We start from the raw sequence: 8,944 nt of genomic DNA, 5'->3' as shown, positions 1-8,944 counted from the left end.
GCCCCCGCCGGCGCCGTGCGCAGGCGCGAGGTTGGGCGTTGGGGAGGGACCCGTGATTGGGAAACACACCGCCCACTACGCGTAAGACTCTACATGCAGGTCTTAGCATAGCATTTCCTTTCTTTTTTAAAAATATGAAACAAATCTTTTATCTTTTCAAGTGTTTTAAAAAAACAAGTTTATACTTAAGCCAGCCTTGAAGATACGCACATTTACCAGTTTTATATATATATATATATATATATATATTTTTTAATATATTTTATTGATTTTTTACAGAGAGGAAGGGAGAGGGATAGAGAGAAACATCGATCAGCTGCCTTCTGCACACTCCCTACTGGGGATGTGCCTGCAATCAAGGTACATGCCCTTGACCTGAATCGAACCTGGGACCCTTGAGTCCGCAGGCTGACGCTCTATCCCAGCCGTTGGCAAACTACGCCCGCCGAATCTGCCTGTTTGAAATGAATAAAACTAAAAAAAAAGATCGTACCCTTTTTTTTTTATTTTTTTTTTTTTATTTTTTAAATATATTTTATTGATTTTTTACAGAGAGGAAAAGAGAGAGATAGAGAGCTAGAAACATCGATGAGAGAGAGAAACATCGATCAGCTGCCTCCTGCACATCTCCCACTGGGGATGTGCCCGCAACCCAGGTACATGCCCTTGACCGGAATCGAACCTGGGACCCTCCAGTCCGCAAGCCGACGCTCTATCCACCGAGCCAAACCGGTTTCGGCTTTCTTTTTTTTTTTTTTTTTTTTGTACCCTTTTATGTAATGATGTTTACTTTGAATTTATATTAGTTCACACAAACACTCCATCCATGCTTTTGTTCCGGCCCTCCGGTCCAGTTTAAGAACCCATTGTGGCCCTCGAGTCAAAAAGTTTGCCCACCCCTGCTCTATCCACTGACCCAAACCGGTTAGGGCCAGTTTTATATTTTTAACCCACAATTCAAGCACCCACTCTGCATAGCACTATTCTAGGGGATAGTGCAACAAAGGGGATTCTTCACCTTAGAAACGTGATTTCACTTTCTGAAGTTGTATGATCACCTTTCCCAGAGAGTAATAATAAATAAAATCACCATTCTGTATACTACTGACCTGCCCCAAACCCACTTCTGGCCCGCGGAAAAGCGAATTATGTTTCAAGGAACTCATTGCAGTTTCTGTCATGACATTTTTTGTTTGGCGAGGGGTGTTGGTGTCCTTGAACTTAGTGTTGTCCGAGTCCGTGAAAGGTTCTGCCAGCACTGGGATCCCCAGGGCCAGAGTATCAGTGCGAATCTGCAAGGACAGGCCTGCGCTGCGCTCTGCTGCGTGCTTTTGGTTTCCTGGCTGCGAAAGTCCCCCCATGTTTGGCCCGAGTGCCCATAATCCTCATTCCCATAGGGGTTACCTTGGTTCTCCTCTATGCAGGCCCCTGGGAGGACTCTGCCTGTGGCTTGACACCAGGTGCCTTTCTCACCGGGACCAGAGCTCCAGGTGAGGCTGGGTGTCTGAGTGTCGCACAAGTCAAGAGGATTGCCTCGGGCTGACAGTGTGCACAGCCTGAAGGAGAGGAGGTAAAACAAGTCGGGTCAATCTCCTTCTGAAACCCTGTACAACTTTCCGTCCCCAACTGGGTGAAGTTTTAAATCTCCTAAAGCTCTAGGAACCTGAACGTCTGGCCCGACCCTCTTCCAGCCCCAGCTCCGGCTGTCTTCCCCTGGACACCCCTCCCTGCCTAATCTCCCAGAGGCCTCGCTTTGTCTTATTCTCTCTGGCACCTAGGACAGTGTTGGATACGCAGTAGGGACTTAATTAATGCTTATCGAGTCTTAATGAATTTTCATGATTATAATCTAAAAGCTTTAGCAATCCCCAGGGCAGCATGAGGCCCTAGAGCAGCGGTTCTCAACCTTCGCTGCACATTAGAATCACCTGGGAATCTTTTTAAAATCCTGGTTTCTGGGCCTCATCCTCTGGAAATTCTGTTTCGTTATGGGGTGGGGCCACAACATTAGTAACAAAGAAACAGAATTTCCGGAGGATGAGGCCCAGAAATAAGGATTTTAAAAAGATTCCCAGGTGATTCTAATGTGCAGCCAAGGTTGAGAACCACTGCCCTAGATAGAGAGGTTAGATAGGGAGATTTTCAAGTACCAAATCTGACAAGCTCAGGGGAGGGCAGCAGGGCAGGCACAAACTCAGAGTCCAAAAGTAACTGCATAGGATGGTCTGAACATAAAAGTTCCTGACTAAAAGCAGGTCATGGAGTTTTCACTTCTTTGACACAAGTCAGTCTTTACCTAAATGAGCTGTCTTGTTCTTATACATGTAAGATAACATACCCTGGAATATCGGAGTAACCCTTTTCCAGGGGTCTCAAGTTACACCCACCACCCCAGGGCAGGAGACCACACACCCCTCGTTGTTATCTTGTTCCCTGCACACCATCTCTATGTGCTGAAAACGTTGATTGTTAACTACCCAGTACCCACCAGTATAAAAAAAGTATTTGTCTGTTTTATTCTTTATTCACTCTCAGAGATTTCCCTGCTTTGCTTTCTCCTGCGTCCCTCACCTGCCAACCCCCCTTCATCTCCTTCTTTGATTGTAATGTATAAAATAAGCTGCAAAACTGCCATTCTCTGGAGCATTTTCTCAGTCTTTTGAGATTTTACTTCCTGGCAATTGTCAGTTTGGGTCAAAGAAACCCTTGAAAATTCTCTACAGATCTGGACATTTCTTACCACACAAGTATCTGAAGGTAATTAACATCAATCAGCCACCAATTGTCAATACTGGCAAGGTGTGTTTGAGTAAAGGGTAAACACATGGCTGGAATCTCACCTCTCTATGAATCCAGTTATGACAATTGATTTCCAGTATCCATTTTACTCCATATAATTATGCCAGGAGCCGGTCCATGCTTGCTGTTTCAAGGGACCTGGCATATATGGCATACTGTTCTTAATATGTTTGCTCACCTTCTTGGCACTATGTGTTTTAACCAAGGTCTCTGAGAAAGGTTGTTTCCCCAGGTAGGGATTTTCCCCTGAAGTTAGGGAGGGAATAAAACCTCTTAACTAAATGCCAGGTGGGTAATTAATCACTTTAACTATGAACAATCATGCTTAAGCTACATAATCTTTACTCCCTGGAATGGAGATAAGAAACGCCCTAACCTTTGGAATAGAGATTGATAGGATTGGAATCAACTGGTATAAATACAGATGTAACAAGTCAGAACTTAAGAGACAGAGAGAGAGACAGAAATTGGCACAGAACCTACACAGAACGTTCTCTAGAGACAGAAGAACTTCGCTGGAGAGAACATGGCAAAAGATCCTGGACAGAAACTGGCCTCAGAACCTAGAGACAGAACCTAGCGAGAGAACATGGCAAAAGATCCTGGACTGAACCTGACTACAGAAATTGGCAAGAGAACCTGACTAGAACCTGGTAACTGAACCTGGCTGGAGAACCTGGACAGAACCTGGCTGGAGAACCTAGCAAGGGAACATGGCTACAGGACCTGGCTGGAGAACCTGGAGAACCTAGCAAGAGAACATGGACACAGAACCTGGCTGGAGATCCTAAGCAGAACTTCGCTGCAGATCCAGACCAGAACTTGGCTAGAGATCCTGGCTAGAGATCCTGGCTAGGCTGCTGATCAACTGAACGCTGTCTCCGTGTCATTCCTTCTTCGCCGACTCCGTCCACACCTTTGGGGACCCCTGGACCCGCTGGGGCTGGACCCTGGCATAATTAGCCAATGGAAATGTGACCCAATGTTTACTCCCCAAATGGGAAGGTTGTGGAGGAAAGCTATTCTCTCTTCTAAGAGATACAGAGAAGATAATCCTTTTCCCTTTGCACATTATGGTATCTGGGTGTGAGGCCTGGAAGTGCTGGACACACCTTTTGAGCATGAGTGGAGCCGGCATGACTGCGAGGCCAACAACCGCAGCTTTGAGGATATCTTTGAAGCCAACCCTAGAATCCACTCAAACTCTGATCTTCCAGCCATGAAACAAATCTTCCTTATTGTTTAAGCCAGCTTGAGGTCGGTAAGCTCCTGTTACAAGTAATTGAAAGCATCCTGCCTTAACTGGTTTGGCTCAGTGGCTAGACCAGGGGTGGGCAAACTTTTTGACTCGAGGGCCACAATGGGTTCTTAAACTGGACAGTAGGGCCAGAACAAAAGCATGGATGGAGTGTTTGTGTGAACTAATATAAATTCAAAGTAAACATCATTACATAAAAGGGTACGGTCTTTTTTTTTTTTTTTTTTTTTAGTTTTATTCCTTTCATATGGGCCGGATCCGGCCCGCGGGCCGTAGTTTGCCCACGGCTGGGCTAGAGCATCAGCATGCGGACTGAAGGGTCCCAGGTTCAATTCCTGTCAAGGGCATGTACCTTGGTGCTAGCACATCCCCAGTAGGGGGTGTGCAGGAGGCAGCTGGTCAATGTTTCTAACTCTATCCTGTCCCTTCCTCTCTGTAAAAAATCAATAAAATGTATTTTTTTAAAAAAATTGAAAGCATCCTGATTTATCCAGGCTGACTTCTTGGTAGAAAGTTGAGATTTTTAGATGTTTGATAATTCAAGGAGAAACAACCTAATATGCTAGCAAGGAGGGTTTCCAGACACTGGAGCAAGAGACTTGTCACAAGATTATGGAGAGAAAATCTTGACAATCCTGGGGAATCCTGAAAAACTTTAGAGTGGATTGAAAATTCATTTGGTCCTGGGGACATACATCAAAACTTTAGAGATATGTGGATGGGTCAGATAACCAGAGAAGATAACTACAGCATAAGCCTCAGATGGGGGTGGGGGAGGGAAAAGCTTGGCTAACAGTGTTTTCTCCAGGAGAAATGCCTCAGGTCTAATACCGTGATGGAATCAGCAGTCCTCCCCAAGAACTCTGCAGTACACTCTGAGATTCTACTGTCTGGCATGTGCTGCCTGTGCTGAAACAAGTGGGAGTCCAAGGAATTTAGGAAACTTGTTCTGTGGTTTCATGCTCTGTTCTGTGTCCACGTACCCCTCTGGCCACTCCTGTCTCCTTTGTGAGCTTACTGGCTCCTTACGATAGTCCCTGAGGTTCTTACTTTGCAGTTACTCCCATGGCTTCAGTTACCACCCCAATGCTGACCTCTGAATCTCTCTCTAGCCTAGTTGTTTCCTGAGTAAACAGGCCTTTGCCATTAAAATTTCCCATAAGCCCATCAAACTTAACACATCTAAAGCTCTCATTATATCCACCTCTTTCAGCCTTTCTTACTTCTCTATTCAAAATGTCAGTGAGCACTGTAACTCTTCTGTTAACCAACCTACCCTGTAGTATTCCACGTAGGAAGGCTCCCTGGAGGAAGTGATGTCTACCTCCTGCATTGGGTCTCCTTGGCATCTTAACTTTATTTCTGTTTACCATATGTTATCATTTCTAGTTCCATCTGTCTCCTCTACTAGACTATATAAGCTTTGCAAGACAATCTTGTTATACAGCTTGATGCACAGCTCCTAGCACATTACAGGCATTAAATATGAATGATAATATATTCTTTATGCCCAGTACCTAACATATCTGAAAGGAATATATTCTGGATGCACGGAAAGTATTTACTTGTTTCCTACCTGGGGGCTCTATCCAGAACCAAATTAAGAGCAAAAATTGAGAAGAAAATTGCTTGCTTTTATTGTGTGGCCACACAGCATCTGTCCTTTGGGGAGTTATCATTAGTTGCTCATCAATCATCTACATAAAGCCAAGCATGGGCCTGATGGGGACCAACAGTAATGAATAGGTACAAGAAGAAATCATTTTAAAAAGTACATCCGGCCAAAACCGGTTTGGCTCAGTGGATAGTGCGTCGGCCTGCGGACTGAAGGGTCCCGGGTTTGATTCCGGTCAAGGGCATGTACCTGGGTTGCGGGCACATCCCCAGTGGGGGGTGTGCAGGAGGCAGCTGATCGATGTTTCTCTCATCGATGTTTCTAGCTCTCTATCTCTCTCCCTTCCTCTCTGTAAAAAATCAATAAAATATATTTTAAAAAAATAAAAATAAAAAAATAAAAAGTACATCCGGATCTAGGATCACATGCCACCTGGGCTGCTGAGGGAAGCCACAGTCAGAGCAGCGCTCCCAGGCCAGTGTTTCCTGAAAGGGCCTTGCAGCACTTCTTGGTTGTTTCACAAACAGGGTTGCAGAAAACAATGACGACAACAAAAAACAAACAGGGTTGCAGGAACCCAGACAAGATTTTAGCAGAAGGCAGAACTCACCAACCTCCCATGCAGCAAATTCTTGTTGGCCTGAAGGGCTAGAGTTGGACATGTATTCCTTAAAACGGGTTGCTCAACTCTCCCATGATGGGTCCCGATCAAAGGTAATGGCATGACCTAGGGTTGTAAGAAGTGTTAGTTATAACCATGGAACTAAATGAACTCTCAAGAAAGTGTCATCAGAGAAGAGCAGTAGGAACGACTAGGTACAGGGGACAAACTGCTCTTAATGAGAAATAAGGACCGTCTTGAGAGAACATTGTCAGAAAAAATGGTGTCCCCGATTGGTCAGTTGCTTTAAATCCAACTGGAAGGCCAACAGAACTAACAGCTTTCTAGTGAATCTAATGAACCCTATGTAACAAGGCCTTTTACACTTTTGTTCTCACGAAAACCTTCCCAGAAGTAAGTTGTGTCCACTAAACCTTACGTGAAGCGATGGTACCTGGGACATCCTCCAATGCCAGACCTTTGAGAAATGTTCTCATTCCTCGTGCACTGACAGCGTTTCCTACAAGGACCAAGTTAAGTCCTTCTAAGAGACTAACTCCTCTTACCTTAGCCAGCTTCTTGAGCTACTTAAGATCTTCAGTTTGCATTTTTGCCACCACTGTATTACCATTTCATGTGATTGTTCCCAACTAAGATGTATCTGTCCTGCAACATTCACCCTCAGCAGCTCAGGTTAACGTTCCTTCGCCCCTTTCAAGAGGATGTATTATGACAGTGGCAAGTCTGGCCTCTTGTTATCAGACTTGATTCAGCTGCCAGCTTCCAGGTGTTGTCCAGGGAGCTTTGAAGACAGTACCCAGCGGGCAGCTCCAACTTACCAACCCTTTGGCAGCTACTTAACCCTTCTAAGTCCATTTCCTGTTCTGTAAATGGGGATACCAAGTGCCTATCTCATTGGGTGATGATCGTCATAATGCATATAAAATACCTGTCAGTTTCCAGCATGTATGTACTCAATAGATGTCCAAAAACGCTAAGGCATTTTTATTACCTTCAACTCACTCTGGAATAATCTATAATAATAAAAGCGTAATATGCTAATTAGACCAGACGTCCTTCTGGATGAAGCCGGGCTATGAGGGAAGCCGCTGCTGACAGTCAGGGGAAGGAAGGCCTACTCTTGCACGAATTTTGTGCATCGGGCCTCTAGTGTTAAAGTAGAAACATTAAAGCGCTTACTGGCCCTGACCTATTTGGCTCAGTGGATAGAGCGTCAGCCTGCGGACTGAAGGGTCCCGGGTTCAATTCCGGTCAAGGGCATGTACCTTGGTTGCGGGCACATCCCCAGCAGAGAGTGTGCAGGAGGCAGCTGATTGATGTTTCTCTCTATCCCTCTCCCTTCCTCTCTGTAAAAAAATAAAATATATTAAAAAAAAAAACTCTTACTGTATCTTGGACTTTATCCAAGTTGGCTGTCCTTAAAAAATAACCCTCTTTGGCAGCATTCATCAAGTTTTCGCCCAAATCTGGGTTTCTCCGTTCACGAGACAGCTGAAGGACGCTGCACGCTCCCGCTTGAGAAGCAATGTACTTTTAACGAGGAAGTAAACACAGGGGGCTGGCTTTCTTTTACAGCAAAGGCATCAAAACCCAGAAGTGAAGGATGTTGACTTTGCACAATCCCAAGTTCTCTTTCCCCACGTTAATTCATTAATGCAGATTCGACAGAAGCATGAAAATTGGTAATGACACATAATAAGTCTATAATGAATTTAGTCATAAAATTATATTCTTTATACCATAGACCTTGATACTTAACCCCTAGAGTGCCGGGGAGCACAATCGTGCTCCTCCTGTCTTTCGCCAAAAGTGCTGGGAGCACTATCATAATTTTTTTCCTAAACTGCTGTAAAATCAGCAAAAATGCCTTGGCAATTTTAGCATAGTTACTAGGATATTGGTGCACTCAAAGGGTTAATGTTTAAAATAACAAAGCAGGCCGACTCATTATCCTTCAGTATCATACCACAAAGGTGACACTGACCTATGAACCAGGAAGTCACAGTTCCATTCCTGGTCAGGGCACATGCCCAGATTTTGGGCTCGATCCCCAGTGTGGAGCGTGCAGGAGGCAGCTGATTGATGATTCTCTCATCATTGATTTTCTCTCTCCCTTCTTCTCTGAAATCAATAAAAATATATTAAAACAACAAAGCAAACAGTCTTTCATCTTAAAAACATTTTCTCCTTCATTCTAACACCCCATAACCTTACTATGTAATATTAGCAAATGTGTTAATAAGTGTAGCATTTGGCCAATGTTTTGAAACATCACTAATTACCTGAAATCATTTCACCAAAACAGTCTGCTTTTCAACTAAAAATTAAAACAAAGGTTGACTATTTTCTTCTTTATAGTTTCTGTATTTTTGAATATTACATTTATTTTTACAAGTCAGGGAAAAAACTTAAAGTGTAGTCCCAAACTCCAAGTTTATTTTGCAAAACAAGGAATATTTTATTTTTTATTTTTTTTAAGATAGAGAGGGAGAGAAACATTGATGTGAGAAACATGACTGGCTGCCTCCCACACACACCACGACCGGGGATCGAGCCCCAAACCTGGGCATGTGCCCTGACCCGGAACCCAACCAGCAACCTGCCAGTGGATGAGACGGTGCTTCACCAACTGAGCCACATCAGCCAGGGC

This window comes from Myotis nattereri, assembly GCF_964212035.1.
Source record: "Myotis nattereri genome assembly, chromosome: 6".
Lineage (NCBI taxonomy): Eukaryota > Metazoa > Chordata > Mammalia > Chiroptera > Vespertilionidae > Myotis > Myotis nattereri.
This window is presented reverse-complemented; position numbering follows the sequence as displayed.